We start from the raw sequence: 19,418 nt of genomic DNA, 5'->3' as shown, positions 1-19,418 counted from the left end.
AGGTAACCCAGGATAAGACATATGTATTTCATTCTTGCTGTATTTTTCCCTTTCTTGGTCCTTCTAGTCTCAGGGAAGGGTTGGAATTCAGTGTTAAACACAGAAGTTGCTTTCAGAAATTATAACATCCATAGTTTTTGTTTTCCAGAAGCCTAAGTAACCTGAGGTAAGTAGGCTTGGAAACAAAAAATATAATGTATAAATTTGAGGAGAGAGAAGCATAAGCAGTGAAAGAGAATAAAATTTCCCAAGACCAGAAGGGTATTATGGTTTGGAGTTCTATAAGCAGCAGAGGACCTATGCCCTGAATCTGATGCCTTAGAAAGATGCCATGACTTCTTGGGAGTAGGGGTGTGATAGAACAATCTAGGGAAGCTGGATCCTAGACAGGACAGCTTCCAAGCTTGGCAAATAAAGTCATGCAAATCTTGACACAAATGCAACAGGTCTTCAAGGTATCATGTAGATTCAGACGATGAACAAGTCAATAACATCAACGTTGCAACAAAGACAAGGTTTCCAGGAACCATATATAACCTCCAGAATTTTCTGAGATTCTAAAGAGGGGGAAAGGTCCTCAAACACACACACACACACACACACACACACACACACACACACACACACACACAACACACAGTGATTGAGATTGAAACACCAGTTGATTAGTATGGGGCCTCAAAAATCAACTTTAGTTTGACTTTTTGAAGTAAGTAGTGTAACATTTATGGCATGCCCAAGACTGTATTTGCAATTTCACACAACTATATATCTCTCCTAGCTCAATGCTGGGCTTAGGCCTTCTTTGTATATGCTGTTTCTGCAAGCATGTGAACATGATTCTGTACACACACACACACACACGCACACACACCCCATCTGTCTCAACCTTCCACATGGACCAAAAAGAAGTCTAAATGCATTCAAATGTTCCCCTCAGAAAGTATCAAGACTGAAATGGAAACATTTATAGCCAGAGAGCTATATCATTTAAAAAATACTCATTTCTTAAAACATACTACAATGTTTATAAACTCCACCCTCCAACTCAACCTGTTCAGCATTGGATATAGTACCTCATATTTTCTTACTCTAACCCAGATTTTCTTCCTGTATTCCCTATATCAGCTAGCAGTACCACCATGTCAAACATGCTAGAAACCTGGGAGTTATTCTTTACATTTCTCCATTACCTTATATATCTAACCTATTACAAATCCTGTTAATTTCATTTCCTATCCCTTTCTCATATCTTTCTCCTCTTCTCTATTTTCACTGTATCAGTTTGTGACCTCAACATCTCTCCCAGGACCAGTGTAATGGCCTCCTAACAACTCTTCCTATATCTGGTCTCATCATCATCCAAACCATTCAATATATTGCTTGCTAAAATTATCTTTCTAAAATATCAAATTGATAATGTCAATCCCTGTCTAAAACACATCACTGACTCCCAAAAATGAAAAGAATAAAATTCAAACATATGAAAAATGTTGGTCATTACTTCACTCATACACACCTCCTATCCACTCCCATTTTCTACCAATTTCTTTCTCTAATTTCATGCTTTAATGACACCAAAATATTTGTGGTTGCTTTCATAGAATATGGTATTCCTCACCTCTGTGCTGTGGTCATATGGTTATTTGTTTCCAGAAAGCCATTCCTACCTTTCTTCTCTGGATAATTTTTATTCCTCCTTCAAGATGTAATTCAGATGTCATTTCCTCCAGGAAATTAAATTGTATTAAGTACCCCACCTCAACGTCCCATATGACACCATGCCTCTATCACTGTATTTTATTTGCTATATTGAAATTATTTTTATTCTCTACTGTCCCTTACACTATACTGTGAGCACCTTCAGGGCAATAAGTTATTAATTTATAGATCCCTTGTTCTTATCATTGTGCCTGGCACATAGGAGTGTTTATCAATATTTATTGAACTAAATAGTTAAGTGGCCTACCTCTCCAGACTTATGCTCTACCATCACCTTCAATATACGCTGTACTCTACTCTTGATAAACTACTTTCTGTTTTCTAAACTTGGAATACAGAGTATCACAAGCTTGTGGAGCAAAAATTCACAAGCAGAAAACTTTCCTGGGGCAAATACCAGTGTAGGAAAATTTAAACTTCAATTGACAAATTCCTAGAGGATCAGTGTGGATATGTTTAAAAATTTAAAACTCTTGTTGGGGGGGAGTTATAAAGGGGTTCCCATGATTTAACTCCAGAAGATCTACAAGGTTCTCACAGTGAATATGGAAGAAGAGAAAAATCTCCCTGTGCTACCTGCAGGGGGAAAGGGAAAAATAATCATTTTGAAATACACCAGAACATTCTGTTCTTTTAAACAAAGCCTGTCCTTAGGAGAAACTATTTTACCAAAGCCTAAGCTATTAGGAGACTAACTGACCTGGGGGAACTCGAGTCCTCTCCAGTCTTCCTCAAGGGGGAAGACAAATACCCAACTTCTGCCCATGCTAGTTATCCTGTCTCACATAAGAAGGAAAAGAAACTGATAAGTACTTGTGAGGTGCATAGCCCAGAGACACACACTCACTGAAAGACTGAGACCTAATCATAGAACTATAGACTGCTTACCTCCCCCGATACCTTACCACTGTACCACCAAAAACCTATTTACCACAATGTCTTAACCCTAGTATATTATGTCTGGCTTTCAAAAAAATTAAAAGACATACTAAAAGGCCAAAAACACAGTGTGAAGAGACAGAGCAAACATTAGATCCTAACTCAGATGTGGCAGGGATATTGGAATTATCAGACTGAGAATTGAAAACAACTATTATTATTTTGCTAAGGGGCCTAAAGAAAAAAGTAGACAACATGCAAGAAGAGTTAGACAATATAAGCAAAGAGATCAAAATTCAAAGAAACAATCAAAAAGAAATGATAGAGATAAAAAAACAGAAATGAAGGATGCATTTAATGGGCTAATTAGTAGAATGAGCACAGCTGAGGAAAGAATCTCTGAGCTTGCCGATATGACTGCAATAGAAACTTTCAAAACTGAAAAGCAAAAGTACAAAAACTGAAAAAATGGAACAGAATATCCAAAAACTGTAGGACAGATACAAAAAAAAATGTATCATATGCATAACAGGAATAGAAGGAGAATAGAGAAAATAACAGAAGAATTTTTGAAACAATAATGAATAATGAAGAAGAATAATGAATAATGAATAAATAAGAATAATGAAGAATTAATGTCACACATTAATTCAATAGATCCATGAAGCACAGAGAATACAAAGGAGAATACATGCCCAAAACCTAAACCTAAGCATAGAATATTCAAACTGCATAAAATCAAAGATAAAGAAAAATCTGGGAAGAAGCCAAAGGAATAAAACATCTTACCTATATAGGAGCAAAGAAACAAAAGGAGTATTACATCTTACTTCTCCTCAGAAAACATGCAAGCAAGAAGAGAGTGGAGCAAAATATTGTGTCGAGAGGAAAAAAACACACACACACACACACAAACTTAAAATTCTGTATCCTGCAACATTATTCTTGAAATGTGAAGAAGAAATAATTTCTCACACAAATAAAAATTGAGAGAATCTGTTGCCAGTACACCTGTCTTGCAAGAAATGTTAAAAGACATTCTTCAGAGAGAATAAAATAATATATGTCTGAAAAGAAAGAAAGAAAAGAAAGAAAACTGGAGAAGGAATAAAAGAAAACCTTTTTTTCTTATTCTTAATGGATCTAATGGGTAACAGTTTGTTCAAAATAATAATAACAACAATGTATTCAATTTTGTATGCTTATGTATATTTATATACCTATATATTTTATGTATAAGTAAAATGAATAATAGCAATGATGCAAAAAATGAGAGGGAGGAATTAGGAATGTTTTTAAGTGATAAAAGGAAGTATAATTAATATGTTAAGAAAGGAAAGTAAATGGAATCATACAAAATTTTCAATTAAAACCCACAAAAGGCAGAAAAAGAGTAAAGAGTGAAAGACAAAAATAAGAATAAAGAACAAAGACAATAAATAGACAACAATATTAAATATGGTAAATATTAATACAGATATATCAATAATCATTTTAATGTTAATGGTCTAACACACCAAATAAAAGATAGAGGTTGTGAGAGTGGGCCAAAAAGAAGATCCAGATATATGCACCGAACAACAGAGCATCAAAATATGCAAGAAAAAAAAAATGATAGAACTGCAAGGAGAAACAGCAAAATTCACTATTATAGTTAAAGACTTCAGAGCCCCTCTATCAGAAATGAACTGATCCAGGAGGCTGAAAATCAGTAGGGACATAGTTGAACTCCACAGCACCATCAATCAACTGAATATAATTGACATCTATAGACTACTTCATCCAACAACAGCAGAATACACATTCATCTCAAACTCATATGGGACATTCATCAATATAAACCACATTCTGAGCCATAAAACATACCTTAAATATTTTAAAATAATATATATCATACAATGTCTGCTTTTAATCACAGTGGAGTTGAACTAGAAATCAATAACAGAAAGACAGGTGGAAAATCCTCAAATAATTGGAATTTCAACAACACACTTCTAAATAACACAAGTCAGGGGCAGAGTCAAGATGGCAGAGTCGGAAGACATGGAGTTCACATCTCCACACAAGTACAACAAGAATGCATCAGAGCAATTCTCACAGGGCACCTACTGGACACTTATGGGGGACCTCAGACACCTAAGGAGACTAGAGGAATCCCTGCGTGACCAGGTAAGACATGGGAGGGAAGGCGGGGGGTGAAAAGTGGAAGCAGGATGGGACTGGCGACCCTCAGGGGTGGCTGGGGGAGACGAGGTGTTCCCACACTCAGAGGGGCCCACTCATGGCAAGGGGGATCAGCAGGGATGAAGAGGAGCCTTCAGGGGATAAGAGGGAACATGGCTAGGGTCTCCCCTGCCCACTTGGGCCCTGGCGAGCCTGCTACAGTCCTGGGCCTGAGACCCCAGGCCTGAGCCCTGCCACCACCATGGCGTCTTCCAGCCGCACAGGTCCCAAGCCTGAGCCAAACCCCCAAGGCCCCCTCTTGCCGCCCAGGTCCTGGGCCTGAACACAGACCCCGCCAACATCTCTTCCAGCCATGCAGGTCCTGGGCCTGAGACCCCACCCCAAGGCCTCCTCCAGCTGTGCAGCTCCTGGACCTAAACCCCAGCCCTGCCAAAGCCTCTGATGGCCACATGGGTCCTGGGCATGAAACCCAACCCTGCCAATGCCTCCAAAGGCTGCACAGGTCTGGGGCTTGAGCCCTGCCTCTGCCAAATCTTGCTCTGGCTGCACAGGTCCGGGCAGCCCAAGGCTGCCCCTGACAGGGCCTCATCTGCCACACAGGGCCAGACAGGCAGAGCACTGCACCCCTCCGAGACCTCCTCAGGCTGCACCAACCCCTGCAGGCATCCCTGTGGAGGAATGTGCCCCAGCTAGCCTGCACAGTCACATGTGCTCCAGGCCACCTTCAGGAGCAGATGCTGGTGAGAGGAACAAGCACAGAGGTGGGGCTGACAGAGCGGGTTCAGAGACCTATCTAGAGGTCTTGGAGGACGTACTGGGGAGGTGGGGATTGGCATTAGCTCACCGTAGAGGCAAGGAAACTGATATTGGAGGCACCAGGGAAATTTTTATTTTTTTATTCTTACCTTTTAATTTTATTTTTTATTTTCTTGCTGCTGTGGTTCTGTTTTGTTTTGTTGTTGTTATTTAATTTTCATTTTTTTTCAAATATTTTTTTATTATTTTCATAATTTATTTTATTTCTTGTTCTTTGTTAATATTATGCTCTTTAAAAGCCCTCCTGATCCCTGGGGTGTCAGGCCTGAGTTCCTGTGGTGGGAGCACTGAGTCCAAGCTGTTGGACTAACAGAGACTTCAGGCCACAGGGAATATTAATCAACATGAGCTCTCCCAGAGGTCCTCATCTCGGCACCAAGACCTGGCTCCACCCAATTGCCTGCAAACTCCAGTGCTGGATGCCACAGGGAAAAAAAACCAGCAAGATAAGAACACGGCCCCACCCATCAAAAAAAATGAGACAACAAAAAAATATGTTACAGACAAAGGAGCAAGGTAAGAACCTATGAGACCAAATAAATGAAGAGGAAATAGGCAACCTACCTGAAAAAGAATTCACAGTAATGATAGTAAAAATTATCCAAGATCTCAGAAATAGAATGGAGGTATGGATCCAGAAGATAAAATAAATGTTTAACAAGGACCTAGGAAAACTAAAGAACAAACAGTGATAAACAACACAATACCTCTAATGAAAAATACACTAGAAGGAATCAATAGCAGAATAACTGAGGCAGAAAAAAGAATAAGTGAGATGGAAGATAGAAAGGTGGAAATAACTGCCAAGGAGGTGAATAAAGAAAAAAGAATGAAAAAAAAAAGAAGACAGTCTCAGAAACTTCTGGGACAACATTAAAAGCACTAACATTCGAATTATATGGGTCCCAAAAGAAGAAGAGACAGAGACAGGATCTCAGAAAATATTTGAAGGTTGATATTCGAAAACTTCCTTAACATGGGAAAGGAAATAATGTCCCAAGTCCGGGAAGCACAGAGAGTCCCATACAGGATAAACCCAAGGAGAAACAGGCTGAAACACATATTAATAAAAAAAAAAAATTAAATTCAAAAAAAAAAATTAAATGCAGCAAGGGAAAAGCAACAAATAACATGCAAGAGGATTTCCATAAGGGTATCAGTTGATTTTTCAGCTGAAACTCTGAAGGCCAGAAGGGAGTGGCATGATATATTTAAAGTAATGAAAGGGAAAAACCTACAACCAAGATTACTCTACCCAGCAAGGATCTCATTCAGATTCGACAGAGAAATCAAAAACTTTACAGACAAACAAAAGCTAAGAGAATTCAGCACCACCAAACCAGCTTTACAACAAATGCTAAAGGAACTTCTCTAGGCGGGAAACACAAGAGAAGAAGAAGACCTACAAAAACAAACCCAAAACAATTAAGAAAATGGTAATAAGAACACAAATACTGTAAAGCAATTATACTCCAATAAAGATGTTTAAAAAAAAGAACACAAATATTCATAATTACCTTGAATGTAAATGGATTAAATTCTCCAACCAAAAGACACAGACTGGCTAAATGGATACGAAAACAAGACACATATATAAGCTGTCTACAAGAGACCTACTTCAGACCCAGGGACACATACAGTCTGAAAGTGAGGAAATGGAAAAATATTCCATGCAAATGTAAATCAGAAGAAAACTGGTGTAGCAATACTCGTATCAGATAAAATATACTTTAAAATAAAGACTGTTACAAAAGACAAGGAAAGCTTAAGATTAGAAGTTGAGGAAGGGAGGAACCAAGATGGCAGAGTAGAAGGACGTGCTCTCACTCCCTCTTGCAAGAACACCAGAATCACAACTAGCTGCTGGACAATCATCGACAGAAAGACACTGGACCTCACCAAAAAAGATACCCCACATCCAAAGACAAAGGAGAAGCCACAATGAGACGGTAGGAGGGGCACAATCAGAGTAAAATCAGATCCCATAACTGGTGGGTGGGTGACTCACAGACTGGTGAAGACTTATACCACAGAAGTCCACCTACTGGAGCGAACGTTCTGAGCCCCACGTCAGGCTTCCCAACCTGGGAGTCCGGCAAGGGGAGGAGGAATTCATAGAGAATCGGACTTTGAAACATAGTGGGAATTGATTGAAGGACTTTGACAGGACTGGGGGAAACAGAGACCCCACTCTTGGAGGGTGGACACAAAATAGTGTGCACATCGGGACCCAGGGGAAGGAGCAGTGACCCCGAGAAAGACTGAACCAGACCTACCTGCTAGTGTTGGAAGGTCTCCTGCAGAGGCGGGGGGTGGCTTTGTTTCACCATGGGGACAAGGACACTGGCAGCAGAAGTTCTGGGAAGTACTCCTTGGCATGAGCCCTCCCAGAGTCTGTCATTAGCCCCACCAAAGAGACCAGGTAGGCTCCAGTGTTGGGTTGCATCAGGCAAAACAACCAACCGGGAGGGAACCCAGTCCCACCCATCAACAGTCAAGTGGATTAAAGTTTTACTGAGCTCTGACCACCACAGCAACAGTCAGCTCTACTCACCACCAGAGCCTCCCATCAAGCCTCTTAGATAGTGTCAACCACCAGAGGGCAGACAGCAGAAGCAAGAAAAACTATAATCCTGCAGCTTGTGGAACAAAAACCACATTCACAGGAAGATAGACAAGATGAACAGGCAGAGGACTATATACAAGATGAAGGAACAAGATAAAATCCCAGAAAAACAACTAAATGAAGTGGAGATACGCAACCTTCCAGAAAAAGAATTCAGAATAATGATAGTGAAGATGATCCAGGACCTCGGAATAAGAATGAAGGCAAAGATTGAGAAGATGCAAGAAATGTTTAACAAAGACCTAGAAGAATTAAAGAACAAACAAACAGAGATGAACAATACAATAACTGAAATGAAAACTACACTATAAGGAATCACTAGCAGAATAACTGAGGCAGAAGAACGGATAAGTGACCTGGAAGACAGAATGGTGGAATTCACTGCTGTGTAACAGACTAAAGAAAAAAGAATGAAAAGAAATGAAGACAGCCTAAGAGACCTCTGGGACAACATTAAACGCAACAACATTCGCATTATAGGGGTCCCAGAAGGAGAAGAGAGAGAGAAAGGACCAGAGAAAATATTTGAAGAGATTATAGTTGAAAACTTCCCTAACAAGGGAAAGGAAATAGCCACCCAAGTCCAGGAAGCGCAGTGAGTCCCATACAGGATAAACCCAAGGAGAAACACGCCAAGACACATAGTAATCAAATTGGCAAAAAATAAAGACAAAGAAAAATTATTGAAAGTAGCAAGGGAAAAATGACAAATAACATACAAGGGAACTCCCATAAAGTTAACAGCTGATTTCTCAGCAGAAACTCTACAAGCTAGAAGGGAGTGGCATGATATACTTAAAGTGATGAAAGGGAAGAGCCTACAACCAAGATTACTCTACCCAGCAAGGATCTCATTCAGATTCGATGGAGAAATCAAAAGCTTTACAGACAAGCAAAAGCGAAGAGAATTCAGCACCACCAAACCAGCTCTACAACAAATGCTAAAGGAACTTCTCTAAGTGGGAAACACAAGAGAAGAAAAGGACCTACAAAAACAAACCCAAAACAATTAAGAAAATGGTCATAGGAACATACATATCGATAATTACCTTAAACGTGAATGGATTAAATGCTCCAACCATAAGACACAGGCTTGTTGAATGGATACAAAAACAAGACCCATATATATGCTGTCTACAAGAGACCCACTTCAGACCTAGGGACACATACAGACTGAAAGTGAGGGGATGGAAAAAGATATTCCATGCAAATGGAAATCAAAAGAAAGTTGGGGTAACTATACTCATATCAGATAAAATAGACTTTAAAATAAAGAATGTTACAAGAGACAAGGAAGGACACTACATAATGATCAAGGGATCAATCCAAGAAGAAGATATAACAATTATAAATATATATGCACCCAACATAGGAGCACCTCAATACATAAGGCAACTGCTAACAGCTATAAAAGAGGAAATCGACAGTAACACAATAATAGTGGGGGACTTTAACACCTCACTTACACCAATGGACAGATCATCCAAAATGAAAATAAATAAGGAAACAGAAGCCTTAAATGACACAATAGACCAGATAGATTTAATTGATATTTATAAGACATTCCATCCAAAAACAGCAGATTACACTTTCTTCTCAAGTGCGCACGGAACATTCTCCAGGATAGAACACATCTTGGGTCACAAATCAAGCCTCAGTTAATTTAAGAAAATTGAAATCATATCAAGCATCTTTTCTGACCACAACGCTATGAGATTAGAAATGAATTACAGGGAGAAAAACATAAAAAGCACAAACACATGGCGGCTAAACAATACGTTACCAAATAACCAAGAGATCACTGAAGAAATCAAAGAGGAAATCAAAAAATACCTAGAGAGAAATGACAATGAAAACACGATAATCCAAAATCTATGGGATGCAGCAAAATCAGTTCTAAGAGGGAAGTTTATAGCTATACAAGCCTACCTCAAGAAACAAGAAAAATCTCAAGTAAACAATCTCACCTTACACCTAAAGGAACTAGAGAAAGAAGAACAAACAAAAGACAAAGTTAGCAGAAGGAAAGAAATCATAAAGATCATAGCGGAAATAAATGAAATAGAAACAAAGAAAACAATAGCAAAGATCAATAAAACTAAAAGCTGGTTCTTTGAGACGATAAACAAAACTGATAAGCCATTAGCCAGACTGATCAAGAAAAACAGGGAGAGGGCTCAAATCAATAAAATTAGAAATGAAAAAGGAGAAGTTACAACAGACACCACAGAAATACAAAGCATCCTAAGAGACTACTATAAGCCACTCTATGCCAATAAAATGGACAACCTGGAAGAAATGGACAAATTCTTAGAAAGGTATAACCTTCCAAGACTGAACCAGGAAGAAATAGAAAATATGAACAGACCAATCACAAGTAATGAAATTGAAACTGTGATTAAAAATCTTCCAACAAACAAAAGTCCAGGACCAGACGGCTTCACAGGTGAATTCTATCAAACATTTAGAGAAGAGCTAACACCTATCCTTCTCAAACTCTTTCAAAAAATTGCAGAGGAAGGAACACTCCCAAACTCATTCTATGAGGCCAACATCACCCTGATACCAAAACCAGACAAAGATACTACAAAAAAAGAAAATTACAGACCAATATCACTGATGAACATAGATGCAAAAATCCTCAACAAAATAGTAGCAAACAGAATCCAACAACACATTAAATGGTTCATGCACCACGATCAAGTGGGATTTATCCCAGGGATGCAAGGATTCTTCAATATACGCAAATCAATCAATGTGATATACCATATTAACAAATTGAAAAATAAAAGCCATATGATCATCTCAATAGACGCAGAAAAAGCTTTTAGCAAAATTCAACACCCATTTATGATAAAAACTCTCCAGAAAGTGGGCATAGAGGGAACCTACCTCAACATAATAAAGGCCACATACAACAAACCCACAGCAAACATCATTCTCAACGGTGAAAAACTGGAAGCATTTCCTCTAAGATCAGGAACGAGACAAGGATGTCCACTCTCACCACTATTATTCAACATAGTTTTGGAAGTCCTAGCCACAGCAATCAGAGAAGAAAAAGAAATAAAAGGAATACAAATTGGAAAAGAAGAAGTAAAACTGTCACTGTTTGCAGATGACATGATACTATACATAGACTATCCTAAAAAAGCCACCAGAAAACTACTAGGGCTAATCAATGAATTTGGTAAAGTTGCAGGATACCAAATTAATGCACAGAAATCTCTTGCATTCCTATACACTAATGATGAAAAATCTGAAAGAGAAATTTTGGAAACACTCCCATTTACCATTGCAAGAAAAAGAATAAAATACCTAGTAATTAACCTACCTAGGTAAACAAAAGACCTGTATGCAGAAAACTATAAGATACTGATGAAAGAAATTAAAGATGATACAAACAGATGGAGAGATATACCATGTTCTTGGATTGGAAGAATCAATATTGTGAAAATAACTATACTACCCAAAGCAATCTACAGATTTAATGCAATCCATATCAAATTACCAATGGCATTTTTTACGGAGCTAGAACAAATCATCTTAAAATTTGTATGGAGACATAAAAGACCCCGAATAGCCAAATCAGTCTTGAGGGAAAAAAACGGAGCTGGAGGAATCAGACTCCCTGACTTCAGACTATACTACAAAGCTACAGTAATCATGACAATATGGTACTGGCACAAAAACAGAAACATAGATCAATGGAACAAGATAGAAAACCCAGAGATAAACCCACACACCTATGGTCAACTAATCTATGACAAAGGAGGCAAAGATATACAGTGGAGAAAAGACAGTCTCTTCAATAAGTGATGCTGGGAAAACTGGACAGCTACATGTAAAAGAATTAAATTAGAACACTCCCTAACACCATACACAAAAATAAACTCAAAATGGATTTGAGACCTAAATGTGAGACTGGACACTATAAAACTCTTAGAGGAAAACATAGGCAGAGCGCTCTTTGACATAAATCACAGCAAGATCTTTTTTGATCCACCTCCTAGAGTAATGGAAATAAAAAGAAAAATAAACAAATGGGACCTAATGAAACTTCAAAACTTTTGCACAGCAAAGGAAACCATAAACAAGATGAAAAGACGACCCTCAGAATGGGAGAAAATATTTGCAAATGAATCAACGGACAAAGGATTAATCTCCAAAATATATAAACAGCTCATGCAGCTCAATATTAAAGAAACAAACAACCCAATCCAAAAATGGGCAGAAGACCTAAATAGACATTTCTGCAAAGAAGACATACAGATGGCCAAGAAGCACATGAAAAGATGCTCAACATCACTAATTATTAGATAAATGCAAATCAAAACTACAATGAGGTATCACCTCACACCAGTTAGAATGGGCATCATCAGAAAATCTAAAAAACAACAAATGCTGGAGAGGGTGTGGAGAAAAGGGAACCCTCTCACACTGTTGGTGGGAATGTAAATTTGTACAGCCACTATGGAGAACAATATGAAGGTTCCTTAAAAAACTAAAAATAGAATTACCATATGATCCAGCAATCCCACTACTGGGCATATACCCAGAGAAAACCATAATTCCAAAAGACACATGCACCCCAATGTTCATTGCAGCACTATTTACAATAGCCAGGTCATGGAAGCAACCTAAATGCCCATTGACAGACGAATGGATAAAGAAGTTGTGGTACATATATACAATGGAATATTACTCAGCCATAAAAAGGAACGAAATTGAGTCATTTGTTGAGACGTGGATGGATCTAGAGACTATCATACAGAGTGAAGTAAGTCAGAAAGAGAAAAACAAATACCATATATTAACGCATGTATGTGGAACCTAGAAAAATGGTACAGATGAACCGGTTTGCAGGGCACAAGTTGAGACACAGATGCAGAGATCAAACGTATGGACACCAAGGGGGGAAAACCGCAGTGGGGTGGGAATGGTGGTGTGCTGAATTGGGCTATTGGGATTGACATATATACACTGATGTGTACAAAATTGATGACTGATTAAAAAAAAAGAAAATGAAAAAAAGAAAACAAAGAAACAAACAAACAAAAACAAACAAAAAAACCCACAAAGGCCTCCAACACCTTGCCCTCTCTTTGGACTCATTGTTTTCCATTGGTTAATTTAACTCACTTTCCTTGTACCAATACCTTGCTGTTTTAATTAAAGTTGCTGTATAATAATACTTGATATCTATTCTTAAAGATTGTCTTGGCTATTCTTGGCCCTTGGAATTTCAAGCAAAATTTAGATTTAGATTTAGAAAGAAAAAAAAAACAAAAGATGCTCAACATCACTAATTATCAGAGAAATGCAGATCAAAACTACAATGAGTTGTCACCTCATGCCTTTCAGAATGGCCATCATTAAAAATCTATAAACAGTAAATGCTGGAGAAGGTGTGGAGAAAAGGGAACCCTCTTACACTGATGGTGGGAATGTAAATTGATACAGCCACTATGGAGAACAGTATGGAGTTTCCTTAAAAAACTAAAAATAGAACTACCATACGATCCAGCAATCCCACTCCTGGACATATACCTGGAGAAAACCATAGTTCAAAAAGATACATGCACCCCAATGTTCATTGCAGTGCTATTTACCATAGCCAGGACATGGAAACAACCTAAATGTCCATCAACAGAAGAATGGATTAAGAAGATGTGGTAATATACACAAAGGAATATTACTCAGCCATAAAAAGGAACAAAATTTTGCCATTTGCAGAGACACGAATGGATGCAGAGACTGTCATACAGAGTGAAGTAAGTCAGAAAGAGAAAAACGAATTTCGTATAATACCACTTATATGTGGAATCTACAAAAATGATAAGATGAACTTATTTTCAAAGCAGGAATACAGACACAGACACAGGGAATGCATTTTTAATGGATACCAGGGAGAAAGGGGGTTGGGATGATTTGAGAGATTGGGGTTGACATATAAACATTATTGATACTATGTATAAAATACATAACTAAATGAGAAACTACTGTATAGCACTGGGAACTCAGTGCTTTACGGTGACCTAGAAAGGAAGGATATCCAAAAAAGAGGGGATATATGTATATGTATAGCTGATTAACTTTGCTGTACAGCAGAAATAACACAACATTGTAAAGCAACTATACTCCAATAAAATTCAATTTAAAAATGAGATTGAAAATATTGACTTTTTTGGCCAAAAATTTCCATAACAAGAAATGACAAGTTTAATATCATTTTTCATTCTACTTCTCCACCCTCATAAAGACTGATATTGCCCCCTGTTTTATCTCTCTAACCTTACACCCTCCTGAAAGGAATGAGAATAGCCCGTTTGTTAAGAGTATCTGTTTTGGAGCCAGGAAGATTGAGATTCAAATGTTCGAACTGAGGATTGTCTTTTCATCTTGTTTATGGTTTCCTTTGCTGTACAAAAGCTTTTAAATTTCATTAGATCCCATTTGTTTATTTTTGTTTTTATTTCCATTTCTCTAGAAGGTGGGTCCAAAAGGATCTTGCTGTGATTGATGTCATAGAGTATTCTGCCTATGTTTTCCTCTAAGAGTTTTACAGTGTCTGGCCTTACATTTAGGTCTTTAATCCATTTTGAGTTTATTTTTGTGTATGGTGTTAGGGAGTGTTCTAATTTAATTCTTTTACATGTAGCTGTCCAGTTTTCCCAGCACCACTTATTGAAGAGGCTGTCTTTTCTCCATTGTATATTCTTGTCTCTGTTATCAAAAATAAGGTGACCATATGTGCGTGGGTTTATCTCTGGGCTTTCTATCCTGTTCCCTTGATCTATATGGAGAAAATATTTTCAGATGAAGCAACTGACAAAGGATTAATCTCCAAAATTTACAAGCAGTTCATGCAGCTCAATATCAAAAAACAAACAACTCAATCCAAAAATGGGCAGAAGACCTAAATAGACATTTCTCCAAAGAAGGTATACAGATTGCCAACAAACACATGAAAGAATGCTCAACATCACTAACCATAAGAGAAATGCAAATCAAAACTACAATGAGGTATCACCTCACACCAGTCAGAATTGCCATCATCAAAATATCTACAAACAATAAATACTGGAGAGGGTGTGGAGAAAAGGGAACCCTCTTGCACTGTTGGTGGGAATGTAAATTGATACAGCCACTATGGAGAACAGTATGGAGGTTCCTTAAAAAAGTAAAAATAGAAATACCATACCACCCAGCAATCCCACTACTGGGCATATACCCTGAGAAAACCATAATTCAAAAAGAGTCAGGTACCATAATGTTCATTGCAGCTCTATTTACAATAGCCAGGACATGGAAGCAACCTGTGTCCATCAACAGATGAATGGATAAAGAAAATGTGGCACATATATACAATGGAATATTATTCAGCCATAAAAAGAAACGAAATTGAGTTATTTGTAGTGAGGTGGATGGACCTAGAGTCTGTCATACAGAGTGAAGTAAGTCAGAAAGAGAAAAACAAATACCATATGCTAACACATATATATGGAATACAAAAAAAAAAAAGTTATGAAGAACCTAGGGGCAGGCAGGAATAAAGACGCAGACGTAGAGAATGGCCTTGAGGACACAGAGTGGTGGAAGGGTAAGCTGGGACGAAGTGGAAGAGTGGCATGGACTTATACATACTACCAAATGTAAAATAGATAGCTAGTGGGAAGCAGCCGCATAGCACAGGGAAATCAGCTCAGTGCCTTGTGACCACCTAGAGGGGTGGGATAGGGAGGGTGGGAGGGAGATGCAAGAGGGAGGAGATATGGGGATATATGCATATGTATGTGTATAGCCGATTCACTTTGTTATAAAGCAGAAACTAACACACTATTGTAAAGCAATTATGCTCCAATAAAAATGTTAAAACAAAAAAAGTGTTCGAACTGCAACTTCTTACCTTAGAGCTTTGGTTTCATATGGTATTACCTTACAAGGTAAAATAAGATGATGCATTGTAAATACACAATAATTGTAGCTATTATTGTATACCATGTATAACCCTTGTGTACTCATAGAGACAAAGAGCAGATTTCATTATGAAAAGCAGAGAATACTATAAATCATATGAAGTGCAGTTTCAACATGATAGTTGATGGAAACCCTAATGGAAACAAAACTGGTGAAAATAGGTCATATATTTATCTTCATTCATATTCTTCAGCTTGGTTTATTTGTCTCCATTTAAAAAGTAATATGTATTTATCATGAATAATTTACAAAGAAGAATAAAAGTTTACTCACTAGCTTCTAAAGATAAGTACAAACCCACAATTCCCACTTTTTTCCACTAGATGACACTAGCAGGTAAAATAGAATGGTGATTTTGCCAATATTTCCTAAAGTGAGGCTTGCATCCAGATTATTTTCTGGTATTGGGTCAAATCTGAGAAGGAGAGAGAAAGAGAGAGAGAGATGCATAGTTTTACGGTACAATCAAATTAGTGGATCTACAAAGTTTGAAGAAGCAACGCAGAAAATGTCTGCTTAATATAGATTAGAAGAGGAATCAAAATATTTTAGGCATGTATTTGTGGATTTTCAATTGAGCATAGAGCAACAAAAATCATAACTTCAAAATTTCTTGAATATGTGATTCAAACATATGTTTGAAAATATATTACCAGATAATAAAGATTTAATAATCTAAAATGTTTCTCTTTATCATTTGGCTGCCAGAATGCTCAGAGCAAAATTTAATAGCAGTAACTATCCCCATTTCTTTTTTCTGTTTTCTTTGTTATATCTCTTTTAAGCTTCTTTGTAACATTCAATGTTTGTGACATTCATTTTAAGCCATCTCCAATATTATCAGAAGTGCTTGGAGGAGAAATTACAGGCTTAATATATTGTAATTATACATAAAAATGATAAAGATTACTACATAAAATAAGTCAGACTCTAAATGCCAAGAAGACAATTTTCTCAGATATTTTTTTTGCTTTACATTTAAATAATGCCTTGTTATTTTATACTCATTAAGCTGATGTATTTTTTTAAAAGTCAGTAATACCCAATACCTTTTATGAGTTTGGGGTAACAATGGTACATTGCTGGTGGCACTATAAATATGTACAATTTTTATTCAGACCAATATGATAATATGTATCAGAAACTATTAAATATTCATTACTGATGTACCTGGAGCAAATACAGACTTGAGGAAATTTGGAACCATATATACAATATAGAGGCCAAAAATGTAGTAGAGAAAGTGGAAATTGTGTGTAGCAAAAAACTTGGAAACTAAGTTAGTTGCAAAGGCTGATCCAAACAAAAGCATGTAAATAGTGTTTTATCAGAGAGGATCCAACCTGCTGAACAGAGTCCAGCAATGGAGATGTGGTAAGTAACAGGCAATAACACAGCGGGAGTATGTATATATTCTAGTTATGGAAGGGTTCCCAATGCCCTCATGGGAAAATTTCCCAACTAATAAATAGCATGAGAGATGAGGAATAGAATTCATCCCCTCAGTCAAGGAAAGCATTAGCACAAGCTAGAAAATGTATCAGGAAACCCCAAAGAGATGGGATCCTAAGAAAGATTCATTTCCTAGAAGAAAACTAGAATGCTGAACAAGACAAATTACATAGGTGGGTTCAGAACAAACCCCAATTCTATGGACTGAAAAAATTGGACACGGGTTATGCTGTAATTTGGTTGTTGACAGAATGTCTAAGACTCAGCCTTTACCAAGTTAGAGCCTGCCCAGCCACACTACCACTTAAGGCCCTACCAAATATTGGAGCTGAGGTTATTTAGATAATTTCTGATTCCACTGTAATAGACTCAGATGGGGGAATAGAGACATTACTCTTAAAGGACACACACAAAATCTCACAAGCTCCAGGTCCCAGAGCAGAAACAGTAATTTGATAGAAGCCTGGGTCAGACTTACCTGCTTATCTAGGAGAGCATCCTGGAGAGGGAAGGGGCAACTGCAGCTGACCTTGAGGACATAGACACTGGAAGCAACCATTTTTGTGAGCTCCTTCTACCATGTGGACACTGGTGCTAGCAAGCACCCCTGTGGAATCCTCCCTCTAGCTTATTAGCCCCAGGACCCAGCATTGCCCTGGCCCAACAGCCTGTATGTGTCAGCGTTAGAATGCCTCAGACCAAGCAACAAACTGGGTGGGGACACAGCCCAACCCATCAGCAGACAGGTTGCCTCAAGACCCCATGAGCCCACAGCCACCTCTAGACACAGCCCTGCCCAGCAGAAGGCCCAGGACCCAGATCCACCCACCAGTGGGCAGGTACCAGCCCCCAAATCTTCTGGGCCCTGACCCTGCCCTCCAGGGAGACTATTATGGACCAGCCTCATCTGACAGGGTGCAGAAACAAGACACAAGAAAATCACAATCCCACAGCCTGTAGACCTGGCCTGCACACCAGCAAGACAACACAAGGTTCAGGACACCCCAAATCCTGTACCCAAATGTGTCAGGAACTGGCACCTCCAACAGCGATCCAACACCAGCTCTGGGACCCCTGGTCCTTACAACCAGACTCCAGGTCCCAGCTCTGCCTGTCAGTAGGCTGGCACTAACACCAGGACCTGGCTTCACTCACCAGTGGGGAGGCAACAGCCCATGAGTTCTTCTGGACCCTGACTCCATGCACCATTGTATCAAAAACAATAAAATGCCTAGGAATAAACTTACCTAAGAAGGTAAAAGACCTGTACTTGGAAAACTATAAGACACTGATGAAAAATTTGAAGACAACACAAACAGATGGAAAGATACACCATGTTCATGGACTGGAAGAACTAACATTGTTAAAATGACCATACAATCCAAGGCAATCTATAGATTCAGTGCAATCCCTATCAAAATACCAAGAACAATTTTCACAAAAATAAAACAAATAATTGTAAAATTTGTATGGAAACACAAAATACAATGAATAGACAGAACAATCTTGAGGAAGAAGAACACAGCTGGAGGAATCATGCTCCCTGACTTCAAACTATACTAAAAGGCTACAGTAATCAAAACAGTATGGTACTGGCACAAAAAACAGACACATAGATCAGTGGAACAAAATAGAGAGCCCAGAAATAAACCTATGCATATGTGTTCAGTTATGTACAACAAAGGAGCCAAGAATATACAATGCAGAAATAACAGTCTCTTCAATAAATGGTGTTGAGAAAACTGGACAGCCACATGCC

This window comes from Balaenoptera borealis (assembly GCF_965194805.1).
Source record: "Balaenoptera borealis genome assembly, chromosome: X".
Taxonomy (NCBI): Eukaryota; Metazoa; Chordata; class Mammalia; order Artiodactyla; family Balaenopteridae; genus Balaenoptera; species Balaenoptera borealis.
Note: the sequence above shows the minus strand (reverse complement) of the source record.